Below are 13972 nucleotides of genomic sequence, written 5' to 3'. Positions count from 1 at the left end.
GCCCCTCCTACCAAACAGGAGAGGGCAGAACTATTAGAGATTTTACCATTGTTTTGTGTTGGGTCTACCCCCCTGCTGGTGGGTGGTGATTTTAACTGTGTGCGAGATGGAGAACACCGGCAGGGTGGGGATTTTAATCGAAAAATTGACCGTACTTCTTACCTGCTCAAGAATTTTATTGGTGATTTTAAATTGAAAGATTGCTGGAGGGAACTCTTGCCTGCGGACCCAGGCCCCACCTGGTCCAATGGAAGAGTGAGCTCCAGAATTGATTTTATTTTCACTTCTAATAGTTTTATTCCCAAAAAATGTTTGCTTTTAACAAATATTTTATCTGATCACAAGCTCCTTTCAGTGCACCTGGAGCTAGAGGGAGAGCAAAAAGCTTGTAGGGGTCCCTGGAGACTAAACACCACACTCCTGGAGGACCCCATCATTAAAGAGGAGTTTGTGCGGACCTACCAGTGTTGGCAGTCCCATAGAGCGCCCAGTCAGCCTATGCTACACTGGTGGGAGGGCATTAAACCCAAAATCAGAGCTTTTTTTATTCGAGCAGGTAAGAAGAAAGCAAAAGAGAAAAAACAATGGTTTTATGTTCTTAATAAACGTTTACATGTACTTTTCAAATTGAAGGAGATTGGTATGGATGTTGATGATGATATCTTAAATCTTAAAGCTGAAATAAAACATGCCATAGAAGAGAAAGGGAAACAAATAATTTTTAATTCACATGTAAAGCACCTCGAGGATGGCGAGAAGTGTTCCCGGTTCTTCTTCAAAAAGGTAATGGATAAACGAGATGTCATTTTAAACCTTGAAGGAGAAACCACTATGGTCGGCATTTTAAATTCTGCTTTTAATTTCTACCAATCTCTTTTTAACAAGAAAAATATTGATCCTTCCTTTTTAGAACATGTTCTTAATTCCCTTGATGCCAAGCTAGATATTTTAGACCAGGAAGTTTTATCCCGTAATATTACCTTGGAGGAACTTTTATTTGCTTTTAAAAGTTTTTCTAATGGGAAAGCTCCTGGGGAAGATGGTCTGCCCATCGAATTTTATCATGCTTTTTGGGAAATTTTAAAGAATGACATGTTTTTATTGTATAAGGAAGTTTTTATTACTGAAGAGCTGCCCCCTTCCTGGAGGAGGGGGATTGTGTCCTTAATTTTTAAAAAAGGTGAGAGGGACCAGTTAAAAAACTGGCGCCCTATTACTCTTTTAAACGTTGATTGTAAAATTTTAGCTAAACTAATAACAATCCGTTTTAAACCTTTTATTCATAAATTAATCCATCCAAACCAGGTATGTGGGGTACCTGGGAGGTCAATTACTGAGTCCCTGAATATTTTACGTGACATCATTTGGTATTTTAAAGAAAGGGGTCAAAGCCTTGCTATTTTATCCTTAGATTTCGAGAAGGCTTTTGACCGGGTCTCCCATGAATATCTTTTTATGGTTCTTAAAAAGATGGCTGTTCCTGAAATTATTTTAACACGTATTAAGCTTTTATATCGATCCTGTTTTAGCCAAATTTCTATCAACGGATTTTTAACTAAAGGTGTTCCTCTTTTATCAGGGGTGAAACAGGGGTGCCCGTTGTCTCCGCTCCTTTTTATTTGTGCCATAGAACCTCTGTTCACCCTAATAAGAGATGATAAAGTCATCAGAGGCGTGCCCATACCTGGAGGAAGGGGGAACCAGGTAAAAATCCTAGGCTATATGGATGACGCCACCGTCCTATGCCCAGACGCCGCTTCTATGAGACGGGCATTGAGGAACACCGGCTTTTTTTGTGAAGCCTCTGGTTTTAAATTAAACGTTGATAAGTGTGACTGTTTTTATACTGGTGTATGGGATTCCTCTGTGACACCAGGAGTTAACATGCAGCAGGATCAGATAAAAATTTTAGGAATTGTTTTTAATCAAGAAAACGATGGGAGACCCAATTGGGATTCAGTAATTGCCAAAATGGAAAAAAAGGTTTTAATGTGGAATTTGAGAAATCTCACCATGGAGGGAAAAGTTTTAATAATTAAATCTGTTTTATTACCCATAATGCTTTATGTAGCTATGGTTTTCCCTCCAACAATTTTATATATTAAAAAAGTGACCAGGATCTGTTTTATGTTTTTATGGGGTTCCAAAATGGAAAAACTAAAACGTGATTTTATGTACAGATGTAAGGACAATGGCGGGAGAGATGTTCCTAACCTTTTTAACTTCTTTTACATTAAATACTTTTGCTTCTGTTTTAAAATGTATAATTCTGATGGTATTTTTAGCTACTTTTTAAAGTACGCTACGGGCATGATTTTTAAACGATGGTTTCGTGTCCCTTTGAATTCTCCTGTGCTTCTGTGTCCCCCAAAACAATATGCGGTGCTCGAAAAAACTGTCAGGCTCCTAGGTCTCCAAGAATTGGAGCCTGACATATTGGGGGACCAGGAAAAAGTGTCACTCTCCTGTAGGCGGCAGGAGGATACACTGGCAGTTTCAAATTTCTCACAGGCAAGGTCCAAGGTGGTGTGGCGGAACGTTTTCGGGAAATTTATGGCAAATGTGCACAAGGACCTTGCCTGGGCAATCGTTCACCAGTGCCTCCCTACTCGTGAATTCCAGCATAGGCGAGGACTGGTGGCGAGAGCCAAGTGCCCGAGAGACAGGTGTGGTGACGACGAGACGGTAATGCACCTGTTTTGGAACTGCCCATATGCACAGGAGGTTTGGAGGAAGGTAGGCCCATTGCTGAAATGGGCCTGCGGTCTTAAAGATCTTAAATTTGAATACGTGTTTTATGGTCTTTTTAACTGCCCAAGTTTTAAACAGCAAATGGTCTGTTGGATCATTTTAAACTGTTTTAAGAATGCCATCTGGAAGGTTAGGAACATTCTGCTTTTTAAACATGATTTTATTGACGTTAAAAATTGTGTGAAATATGCCCTAAGTGAAATGTATATTTATTATCTTAGGGACAAAAAGCAGCTAGGGGTAAAAGAAGCAACATCCATGTGGTGTTTGCAAATGTGGAATACCATAACATTGTAAATAAAAATGGTTTTATTCTTTTATGTCTTTTATGCCCTGTATAAATTTTATCCTGCTATTGTTCTGTACTTTTATTATAACATCTGTATTAATGGTCTTATTATTATTACTTTTGTATTCATTTAAATGTATGAATATTCATGTATTATGCTGTTGATTTTATCTTGTGGTTTCAATTTTAAAAAAAAGTCTGTAAAATATATTATTTTTGCCAATAAAAAACTTTGTTGAAACCTTATCTGTTCTTATCAGTTTAATATCTGATACGTCCCCTATCTGGGGACCATATATTAAATGGATTTTTAGAACAGGGAGATGGAAATAGAGCTTGCTCTGTCCACTCCACGCATTGACCTGGTATTGCAGTATTTCCAGGACCGGTGCACCCTTCCCTTATGTGTTGACTAAAATCAGATTCCAAAAGTGCTATTTGTGTTTGCTATTGTTTTTGTCTTTCTGATGGGATCTCCCCTTTTAATCCCATTATTTCAACACCTGTTGGACAATGCATTTGTACAGTCATGTGTGATAATGAGCTCATTTATTAAATGCAATTAATTAATACATTGCCACCTCTTGTTGTGTGTGTGTGTGTGTGTGTGTGTGTGTGTGTGTGTGTGTGTGTGTGTGTGTGTGTGTGTGTGTGTGTGTGTGTGTCTTCTGTGTTTCTGTGTTTCCGGCATTTCACATTGGAACAGCTCATTCACCTTCCTTGTCTTCTCTCCGCCCTCCCTTTTAGGTAGGTTAAAGAGCTGCACCTGAGCCAGCCACTGATTGATTGATGCAGCACCACAGTCAAATAGTGGAGTGGAGTAGGGGGAACAGCAAACAGCCATTAAAGCAGCCCGCCCGCCACAATGGACCTACCTGTGTACACTAGATGGATGTGATGGAATGTACTGTCGTCCCTACATTTCCAAGAAGAAGTAAGAATTGCAGTTGCAACAAACCCTTGCTTGCCTACAAAGAGAGCAGCAATTTGGATTTGTTACTATGTTACCTGGAAGAATAACAAACTGTGCAAGGATGGAGGTTGTAGGAGCAAAGAGAAGTTGTCTGTAAAGTTGGTGGATGCCTATTTTCCATTTTGCAGTCCCTTGTCTCCCTCTTGTGGCCTCCTGGAGGCAAATAAATGTGCAAAAAAAAGACAGCCTGGCGGCCGGCTGTTGCAGTGTTGCCCTCTCAGGCAACACTGAGTGACTGACTGAGCCGCACCGTCTTATATAAAGTTCAGACGGAACTTTGCACGTGTCATAGTGGAGCCCTCAGGATTCCAGAGCCAGCTTTCTGACATCATAATGGGGCCTGCCTCAGAGATAAAAGCCTGGGCCCAGGCAGTGTTGGTCAGTGCTGCTCAGCAGGCAGCACTGGACTGGACTGGACTGGATTACAGCTGATACAAGGTGTGAAGGAACAAGGGGTGGCTGTGGGCATGCACTTGCTGCCGCTGCCAGTGTTTATCTGCATGGCAGGAGGGCATTTGGGCGTTGCCAGGAAGGCGTTTTTATGTAGATTCCTCCTCTTTCAGCACTGCATTGTGGTGCAAGCAAAAGAAGCAAATCCTGTGTAGCTTCCTCTCCGGCCTTTATTCACCTCCCTCCCGCTTAGTAGCTGTAAATGTGTGTGAGCCTGCAGGGCCCCATGGAATTGCCTAGGAGTAGGCTGAATCAATCGCTGCAAGGGGTGAACAGCAGTATGGGACAGGCTCGGGCAAGGCAAGGGCCGCTCGGGTTATCGCTTCTCGGCCTTTTGGCTAAGATCAAGTGTAGTATCTGTTCTTATCAGTTTAATATCTGATACGTCCCCTATCTGGGGACCATATATTAAATGGATTTTTAGAACAGGGAGATGGAAATAGAGCTTGCTCTGTCCACTCCACGCATTGACCTGGTATTGCAGTATTTCCAGGACCGGTGCACCCTTCCCTTATGTGTTGACTAAAATCAGATTCCAAAAGTGCTATTTGTGTTTGCTATTGTTTTTGTCTTTCTGATGGGATCTCCCCTTTTAATCCCATTATTTCAACACCTGTTGGACAATGCATTTGTACAGTCATGTGTGATAATGAGCTCATTTATTAAATGCAATTAATTAATACATTGCCACCTCTTGTTGTGTGTGTGTGTGTGTGTGTGTGTGTGTGTGTGTGTGTGTGTGTGTGTGTGTGTGTGTGTGTGTGTGTGTGTCTTCTGTGTTTCTGTGTTTCCGGCATTTCACATTGGAACAGCTCATTCACCTTCCTTGTCTTCTCTCCGCCCTCCCTTTTAGGTAGGTTAAAGAGCTGCACCTGAGCCAGCCACTGATTGATTGATGCAGCACCACAGTCAAATAGTGGAGTGGAGTAGGGGGAACAGCAAACAGCCATTAAAGCAGCCCGCCCGCCACAATGGACCTACCTGTGTACACTAGATGGATGTGATGGAATGTACTGTCGTCCCTACATTTCCAAGAAGAAGTAAGAATTGCAGTTGCAACAAACCCTTGCTTGCCTACAAAGAGAGCAGCAATTTGGATTTGTTACTATGTTACCTGGAAGAATAACAAACTGTGCAAGGATGGAGGTTGTAGGAGCAAAGAGAAGTTGTCTGTAAAGTTGGTGGATGCCTATTTTCCATTTTGCAGTCCCTTGTCTCCCTCTTGTGGCCTCCTGGAGGCAAATAAATGTGCAAAAAAAAGACAGCCTGGCGGCCGGCTGTTGCAGTGTTGCCCTCTCAGGCAACACTGAGTGACTGACTGAGCCGCACCGTCTTATATAAAGTTCAGACGGAACTTTGCACGTGTCATAGTGGAGCCCTCAGGATTCCAGAGCCAGCTTTCTGACATCATAATGGGGCCTGCCTCAGAGATAAAAGCCTGGGCCCAGGCAGTGTTGGTCAGTGCTGCTCAGCAGGCAGCACTGGACTGGACTGGACTGGATTACAGCTGATACAAGGTGTGAAGGAACAAGGGGTGGCTGTGGGCATGCACTTGCTGCCGCTGCCAGTGTTTATCTGCATGGCAGGAGGGCATTTGGGCGTTGCCAGGAAGGCGTTTTTATGTAGATTCCTCCTCTTTCAGCACTGCATTGTGGTGCAAGCAAAAGAAGCAAATCCTGTGTAGCTTCCTCTCCGGCCTTTATTCACCTCCCTCCCGCTTAGTAGCTGTAAATGTGTGTGAGCCTGCAGGGCCCCATGGAATTGCCTAGGAGTAGGCTGAATCAATCGCTGCAAGGGGTGAACAGCAGTATGGGACAGGCTCGGGCAAGGCAAGGGCCGCTCGGGTTATCGCTTCTCGGCCTTTTGGCTAAGATCAAGTGTAGTATCTGTTCTTATCAGTTTAATATCTGATACGTCCCCTATCTGGGGACCATATATTAAATGGATTTTTAGAACAGGGAGATGGAAATAGAGCTTGCTCTGTCCACTCCACGCATTGACCTGGTATTGCAGTATTTCCAGGACCGGTGCACCCTTCCCTTATGTGTTGACTAAAATCAGATTCCAAAAGTGCTATTTGTGTTTGCTATTGTTTTTGTCTTTCTGATGGGATCTCCCCTTTTAATCCCATTATTTCAACACCTGTTGGACAATGCATTTGTACAGTCATGTGTGATAATGAGCTCATTTATTAAATGCAATTAATTAATACATTGCCACCTCTTGTTGTGTGTGTGTGTGTGTGTGTGTGTGTGTGTGTGTGTGTGTGTGTGTGTGTGTGTGTGTGTGTGTGTGTGTCTTCTGTGTTTCTGTGTTTCCGGCATTTCACATTGGAACAGCTCATTCACCTTCCTTGTCTTCTCTCCGCCCTCCCTTTTAGGTAGGTTAAAGAGCTGCACCTGAGCCAGCCACTGATTGATTGATGCAGCACCACAGTCAAATAGTGGAGTGGAGTAGGGGGAACAGCAAACAGCCATTAAAGCAGCCCGCCCGCCACAATGGACCTACCTGTGTACACTAGATGGATGTGATGGAATGTACTGTCGTCCCTACATTTCCAAGAAGAAGTAAGAATTGCAGTTGCAACAAACCCTTGCTTGCCTACAAAGAGAGCAGCAATTTGGATTTGTTACTATGTTACCTGGAAGAATAACAAACTGTGCAAGGATGGAGGTTGTAGGAGCAAAGAGAAGTTGTCTGTAAAGTTGGTGGATGCCTATTTTCCATTTTGCAGTCCCTTGTCTCCCTCTTGTGGCCTCCTGGAGGCAAATAAATGTGCAAAAAAAAGACAGCCTGGCGGCCGGCTGTTGCAGTGTTGCCCTCTCAGGCAACACTGAGTGACTGACTGAGCCGCACCGTCTTATATAAAGTTCAGACGGAACTTTGCACGTGTCATAGTGGAGCCCTCAGGATTCCAGAGCCAGCTTTCTGACATCATAATGGGGCCTGCCTCAGAGATAAAAGCCTGGGCCCAGGCAGTGTTGGTCAGTGCTGCTCAGCAGGCAGCACTGGACTGGACTGGACTGGATTACAGCTGATACAAGGTGTGAAGGAACAAGGGGTGGCTGTGGGCATGCACTTGCTGCCGCTGCCAGTGTTTATCTGCATGGCAGGAGGGCATTTGGGCGTTGCCAGGAAGGCGTTTTTATGTAGATTCCTCCTCTTTCAGCACTGCATTGTGGTGCAAGCAAAAGAAGCAAATCCTGTGTAGCTTCCTCTCCGGCCTTTATTCACCTCCCTCCCGCTTAGTAGCTGTAAATGTGTGTGAGCCTGCAGGGCCCCATGGAATTGCCTAGGAGTAGGCTGAATCAATCGCTGCAAGGGGTGAACAGCAGTATGGGACAGGCTCGGGCAAGGCAAGGGCCGCTCGGGTTATCGCTTCTCGGCCTTTTGGCTAAGATCAAGTGTAGTATCTGTTCTTATCAGTTTAATATCTGATACGTCCCCTATCTGGGGACCATATATTAAATGGATTTTTAGAACAGGGAGATGGAAATAGAGCTTGCTCTGTCCACTCCACGCATTGACCTGGTATTGCAGTATTTCCAGGACCGGTGCACCCTTCCCTTATGTGTTGACTAAAATCAGATTCCAAAAGTGCTATTTGTGTTTGCTATTGTTTTTGTCTTTCTGATGGGATCTCCCCTTTTAATCCCATTATTTCAACACCTGTTGGACAATGCATTTGTACAGTCATGTGTGATAATGAGCTCATTTATTAAATGCAATTAATTAATACATTGCCACCTCTTGTTGTGTGTGTGTGTGTGTGTGTGTGTGTGTGTGTGTGTGTGTGTGTGTGTGTGTGTGTGTGTGTGTGTGTGTGTGTCTTCTGTGTTTCTGTGTTTCCGGCATTTCACATTGGAACAGCTCATTCACCTTCCTTGTCTTCTCTCCGCCCTCCCTTTTAGGTAGGTTAAAGAGCTGCACCTGAGCCAGCCACTGATTGATTGATGCAGCACCACAGTCAAATAGTGGAGTGGAGTAGGGGGAACAGCAAACAGCCATTAAAGCAGCCCGCCCGCCACAATGGACCTACCTGTGTACACTAGATGGATGTGATGGAATGTACTGTCGTCCCTACATTTCCAAGAAGAAGTAAGAATTGCAGTTGCAACAAACCCTTGCTTGCCTACAAAGAGAGCAGCAATTTGGATTTGTTACTATGTTACCTGGAAGAATAACAAACTGTGCAAGGATGGAGGTTGTAGGAGCAAAGAGAAGTTGTCTGTAAAGTTGGTGGATGCCTATTTTCCATTTTGCAGTCCCTTGTCTCCCTCTTGTGGCCTCCTGGAGGCAAATAAATGTGCAAAAAAAAGACAGCCTGGCGGCCGGCTGTTGCAGTGTTGCCCTCTCAGGCAACACTGAGTGACTGACTGAGCCGCACCGTCTTATATAAAGTTCAGACGGAACTTTGCACGTGTCATAGTGGAGCCCTCAGGATTCCAGAGCCAGCTTTCTGACATCATAATGGGGCCTGCCTCAGAGATAAAAGCCTGGGCCCAGGCAGTGTTGGTCAGTGCTGCTCAGCAGGCAGCACTGGACTGGACTGGACTGGATTACAGCTGATACAAGGTGTGAAGGAACAAGGGGTGGCTGTGGGCATGCACTTGCTGCCGCTGCCAGTGTTTATCTGCATGGCAGGAGGGCATTTGGGCGTTGCCAGGAAGGCGTTTTTATGTAGATTCCTCCTCTTTCAGCACTGCATTGTGGTGCAAGCAAAAGAAGCAAATCCTGTGTAGCTTCCTCTCCGGCCTTTATTCACCTCCCTCCCGCTTAGTAGCTGTAAATGTGTGTGAGCCTGCAGGGCCCCATGGAATTGCCTAGGAGTAGGCTGAATCAATCGCTGCAAGGGGTGAACAGCAGTATGGGACAGGCTCGGGCAAGGCAAGGGCCGCTCGGGTTATCGCTTCTCGGCCTTTTGGCTAAGATCAAGTGTAGTATCTGTTCTTATCAGTTTAATATCTGATACGTCCCCTATCTGGGGACCATATATTAAATGGATTTTTAGAACAGGGAGATGGAAATAGAGCTTGCTCTGTCCACTCCACGCATTGACCTGGTATTGCAGTATTTCCAGGACCGGTGCACCCTTCCCTTATGTGTTGACTAAAATCAGATTCCAAAAGTGCTATTTGTGTTTGCTATTGTTTTTGTCTTTCTGATGGGATCTCCCCTTTTAATCCCATTATTTCAACACCTGTTGGACAATGCATTTGTACAGTCATGTGTGATAATGAGCTCATTTATTAAATGCAATTAATTAATACATTGCCACCTCTTGTTGTGTGTGTGTGTGTGTGTGTGTGTGTGTGTGTGTGTGTGTGTGTGTGTGTGTGTGTGTGTGTGTGTGTGTGTCTTCTGTGTTTCTGTGTTTCCGGCATTTCACATTGGAACAGCTCATTCACCTTCCTTGTCTTCTCTCCGCCCTCCCTTTTAGGTAGGTTAAAGAGCTGCACCTGAGCCAGCCACTGATTGATTGATGCAGCACCACAGTCAAATAGTGGAGTGGAGTAGGGGGAACAGCAAACAGCCATTAAAGCAGCCCGCCCGCCACAATGGACCTACCTGTGTACACTAGATGGATGTGATGGAATGTACTGTCGTCCCTACATTTCCAAGAAGAAGTAAGAATTGCAGTTGCAACAAACCCTTGCTTGCCTACAAAGAGAGCAGCAATTTGGATTTGTTACTATGTTACCTGGAAGAATAACAAACTGTGCAAGGATGGAGGTTGTAGGAGCAAAGAGAAGTTGTCTGTAAAGTTGGTGGATGCCTATTTTCCATTTTGCAGTCCCTTGTCTCCCTCTTGTGGCCTCCTGGAGGCAAATAAATGTGCAAAAAAAAGACAGCCTGGCGGCCGGCTGTTGCAGTGTTGCCCTCTCAGGCAACACTGAGTGACTGACTGAGCCGCACCGTCTTATATAAAGTTCAGACGGAACTTTGCACGTGTCATAGTGGAGCCCTCAGGATTCCAGAGCCAGCTTTCTGACATCATAATGGGGCCTGCCTCAGAGATAAAAGCCTGGGCCCAGGCAGTGTTGGTCAGTGCTGCTCAGCAGGCAGCACTGGACTGGACTGGACTGGATTACAGCTGATACAAGGTGTGAAGGAACAAGGGGTGGCTGTGGGCATGCACTTGCTGCCGCTGCCAGTGTTTATCTGCATGGCAGGAGGGCATTTGGGCGTTGCCAGGAAGGCGTTTTTATGTAGATTCCTCCTCTTTCAGCACTGCATTGTGGTGCAAGCAAAAGAAGCAAATCCTGTGTAGCTTCCTCTCCGGCCTTTATTCACCTCCCTCCCGCTTAGTAGCTGTAAATGTGTGTGAGCCTGCAGGGCCCCATGGAATTGCCTAGGAGTAGGCTGAATCAATCGCTGCAAGGGGTGAACAGCAGTATGGGACAGGCTCGGGCAAGGCAAGGGCCGCTCGGGTTATCGCTTCTCGGCCTTTTGGCTAAGATCAAGTGTAGTATCTGTTCTTATCAGTTTAATATCTGATACGTCCCCTATCTGGGGACCATATATTAAATGGATTTTTAGAACAGGGAGATGGAAATAGAGCTTGCTCTGTCCACTCCACGCATTGACCTGGTATTGCAGTATTTCCAGGACCGGTGCACCCTTCCCTTATGTGTTGACTAAAATCAGATTCCAAAAGTGCTATTTGTGTTTGCTATTGTTTTTGTCTTTCTGATGGGATCTCCCCTTTTAATCCCATTATTTCAACACCTGTTGGACAATGCATTTGTACAGTCATGTGTGATAATGAGCTCATTTATTAAATGCAATTAATTAATACATTGCCACCTCTTGTTGTGTGTGTGTGTGTGTGTGTGTGTGTGTGTGTGTGTGTGTGTGTGTGTGTGTGTGTGTGTGTGTGTGTGTCTTCTGTGTTTCTGTGTTTCCGGCATTTCACATTGGAACAGCTCATTCACCTTCCTTGTCTTCTCTCCGCCCTCCCTTTTAGGTAGGTTAAAGAGCTGCACCTGAGCCAGCCACTGATTGATTGATGCAGCACCACAGTCAAATAGTGGAGTGGAGTAGGGGGAACAGCAAACAGCCATTAAAGCAGCCCGCCCGCCACAATGGACCTACCTGTGTACACTAGATGGATGTGATGGAATGTACTGTCGTCCCTACATTTCCAAGAAGAAGTAAGAATTGCAGTTGCAACAAACCCTTGCTTGCCTACAAAGAGAGCAGCAATTTGGATTTGTTACTATGTTACCTGGAAGAATAACAAACTGTGCAAGGATGGAGGTTGTAGGAGCAAAGAGAAGTTGTCTGTAAAGTTGGTGGATGCCTATTTTCCATTTTGCAGTCCCTTGTCTCCCTCTTGTGGCCTCCTGGAGGCAAATAAATGTGCAAAAAAAAGACAGCCTGGCGGCCGGCTGTTGCAGTGTTGCCCTCTCAGGCAACACTGAGTGACTGACTGAGCCGCACCGTCTTATATAAAGTTCAGACGGAACTTTGCACGTGTCATAGTGGAGCCCTCAGGATTCCAGAGCCAGCTTTCTGACATCATAATGGGGCCTGCCTCAGAGATAAAAGCCTGGGCCCAGGCAGTGTTGGTCAGTGCTGCTCAGCAGGCAGCACTGGACTGGACTGGACTGGATTACAGCTGATACAAGGTGTGAAGGAACAAGGGGTGGCTGTGGGCATGCACTTGCTGCCGCTGCCAGTGTTTATCTGCATGGCAGGAGGGCATTTGGGCGTTGCCAGGAAGGCGTTTTTATGTAGATTCCTCCTCTTTCAGCACTGCATTGTGGTGCAAGCAAAAGAAGCAAATCCTGTGTAGCTTCCTCTCCGGCCTTTATTCACCTCCCTCCCGCTTAGTAGCTGTAAATGTGTGTGAGCCTGCAGGGCCCCATGGAATTGCCTAGGAGTAGGCTGAATCAATCGCTGCAAGGGGTGAACAGCAGTATGGGACAGGCTCGGGCAAGGCAAGGGCCGCTCGGGTTATCGCTTCTCGGCCTTTTGGCTAAGATCAGAGTTTATTGCTCTGGTCTTGGTCAGGGGGTGCGGGTTTTCCCTTGGGAGGAACCAGAGTGGTGATCGTTCTGTGATCGTGGATCGGCAGGTATAGTCAGCATGGATGCAGCAAGGACAACACCGGTGGAGAGAACCATACGAATTAAGGTAGACCCAAGTGATTCTGGTAAGAACACCGTTGAATTTGTTGGAAGGAAGCTGGTGGTCGACATGGCAGGTATCCCTCTTTATAAATTATTCTGCGTGCAAGAAAACAGAAAGCAAGGATTGTATGATGTGTCCTTTCAAGAAGAAAATGACTGTTTAAATTTCTATGAAGCCTTAAAAGTGAATGCTAACTGTGAGGTTTTGAAAAATGTCTCTTTTGTGCCTCTATTTGCTATGGGAGAGAGGGTACTATTTGTACATGTCTTCAACCCATTTACCCAGCTGGACTTAATCAAGAACTTTTTGAGTTTATATTGCACCAGTGTGAAAGGGGGAACCAAAATGACCAGCTCATTGAAAGTGTTCAATGGAACTTATAAATTTTTCGTCCAGTTTAAGCTGGACCCGGATTGTATTGGTGGAGTTAAGAGCCCTCCATTGTCCTTTTCCATTGCTGGCTATAGAGGATATTTGTATTATCAAAATATGCCAAAATTTTGTCGGTTCTGTCACCAGTTTGGTCACACTAAGGAGTGCTGCCCTGGGGTGAAGGTGTGCAGGAATTGTAAGCTGGCTGGACATGAGGCAGGTGCATGTACGGAACCCCGATCGTGTGATTTGTGTGGTGAAGTGGGGCACCTGTATAGAGATTGCCCAGTGGGCAAGAAGAGAAAGGAGAAAGAGGAAAAGGAAAGAGAGGCACAGAGACAGAAGAATATCCAGAAGCAAGAGGAAGCCAATGAGAGGTTAAGGATAGAAAGGGAGGTGGAGGAGCAAAGGCAGAAAGAAATCCTTGATGCAATATTGGCTGAGGCTGAGCGAGATAGCACGCAGGTGCAGGCAATTGAGGAAACTTTCATTGAGGACATGCCAAGCCCTGTGGTAGAAGAATCTCAGAGGATATCAGAATGGTCTTCCTCTGGAGTGTTGAGTCCAGTGAGAGAAGTGGAGATGTCTTTTCGCCCACAGAGAGTGGGGAACTTTCCAAAAAAACAGAGAATTGAAGTGGTGGAGACGCAAAGTGTGGAGACGGCGAACGCCTTTCAGGCATTGTTTGAGCCGAACATGGAGTATGAGACTAGTGAAGAAAACTCTCCCGGGCCTTTAACCCGGAAAGTTTGAGGGTTCTGCTTTGTGTTTTTTCACCTTTTTCTGCCTAGGGCAGTTATAAAATGTCGTTTAAAATTTTGTCTTCCAATGTCCGGGTGTTTAAAAACCGGGCCAGGAGAGCAGCCATTTTGGAGGAATTGTCTTTCAGTGGAGCAGATTTAATTTGTGTGCAGGAGTGTGGGATAGAGTATATAGTTAAGCAGGAGGAGTGGGGTTTTGGTGCAGCAATATGGTCATGTTCTAGTCACAATAGAAATGAT

At 45.2% G+C, this 13972-nt stretch overlaps 6 non-coding genes across 6 annotated transcripts; all 6 read left to right on the top strand.

The window, feature by feature from the left end:
- Positions 1-3247: 3247 nt before the first annotated feature.
- Positions 3248-3439, top strand: LOC142653952 (U2 spliceosomal RNA). Its single transcript, XR_012848788.1, has one exon. It is a non-coding gene; the product is annotated as a U2 spliceosomal RNA (small nuclear RNA).
- A 1342-nt stretch (positions 3440-4781) lies between these two features.
- Positions 4782-4972, top strand: LOC142653477 (U2 spliceosomal RNA). Its single transcript, XR_012848407.1, has one exon. It is a non-coding gene; the product is annotated as a U2 spliceosomal RNA (small nuclear RNA).
- A 1338-nt stretch (positions 4973-6310) lies between these two features.
- Positions 6311-6501, top strand: LOC142653476 (U2 spliceosomal RNA). The gene has a single exon (XR_012848406.1). It is a non-coding gene; the product is annotated as a U2 spliceosomal RNA (small nuclear RNA).
- A 1336-nt stretch (positions 6502-7837) lies between these two features.
- Positions 7838-8028, top strand: LOC142653475 (U2 spliceosomal RNA). The gene has a single exon (XR_012848405.1). It is a non-coding gene; the product is annotated as a U2 spliceosomal RNA (small nuclear RNA).
- A 1340-nt stretch (positions 8029-9368) lies between these two features.
- On the top strand, positions 9369-9559 carry LOC142653474 (U2 spliceosomal RNA). The gene has a single exon (XR_012848404.1). It is a non-coding gene; the product is annotated as a U2 spliceosomal RNA (small nuclear RNA).
- Positions 9560-10897: 1338 nt separating this feature from the next.
- On the top strand, positions 10898-11088 carry LOC142653472 (U2 spliceosomal RNA). The gene has a single exon (XR_012848402.1). It is a non-coding gene; the product is annotated as a U2 spliceosomal RNA (small nuclear RNA).
- The last annotated feature ends 2884 nt before the right edge of the window (positions 11089-13972 follow it).

Source organism: Rhinoderma darwinii, chromosome 5 (assembly GCF_050947455.1).
Source record: "Rhinoderma darwinii isolate aRhiDar2 chromosome 5, aRhiDar2.hap1, whole genome shotgun sequence".
Lineage (NCBI taxonomy): Eukaryota > Metazoa > Chordata > Amphibia > Anura > Rhinodermatidae > Rhinoderma > Rhinoderma darwinii.
This window is presented reverse-complemented; position numbering and strand designations above follow the sequence as displayed.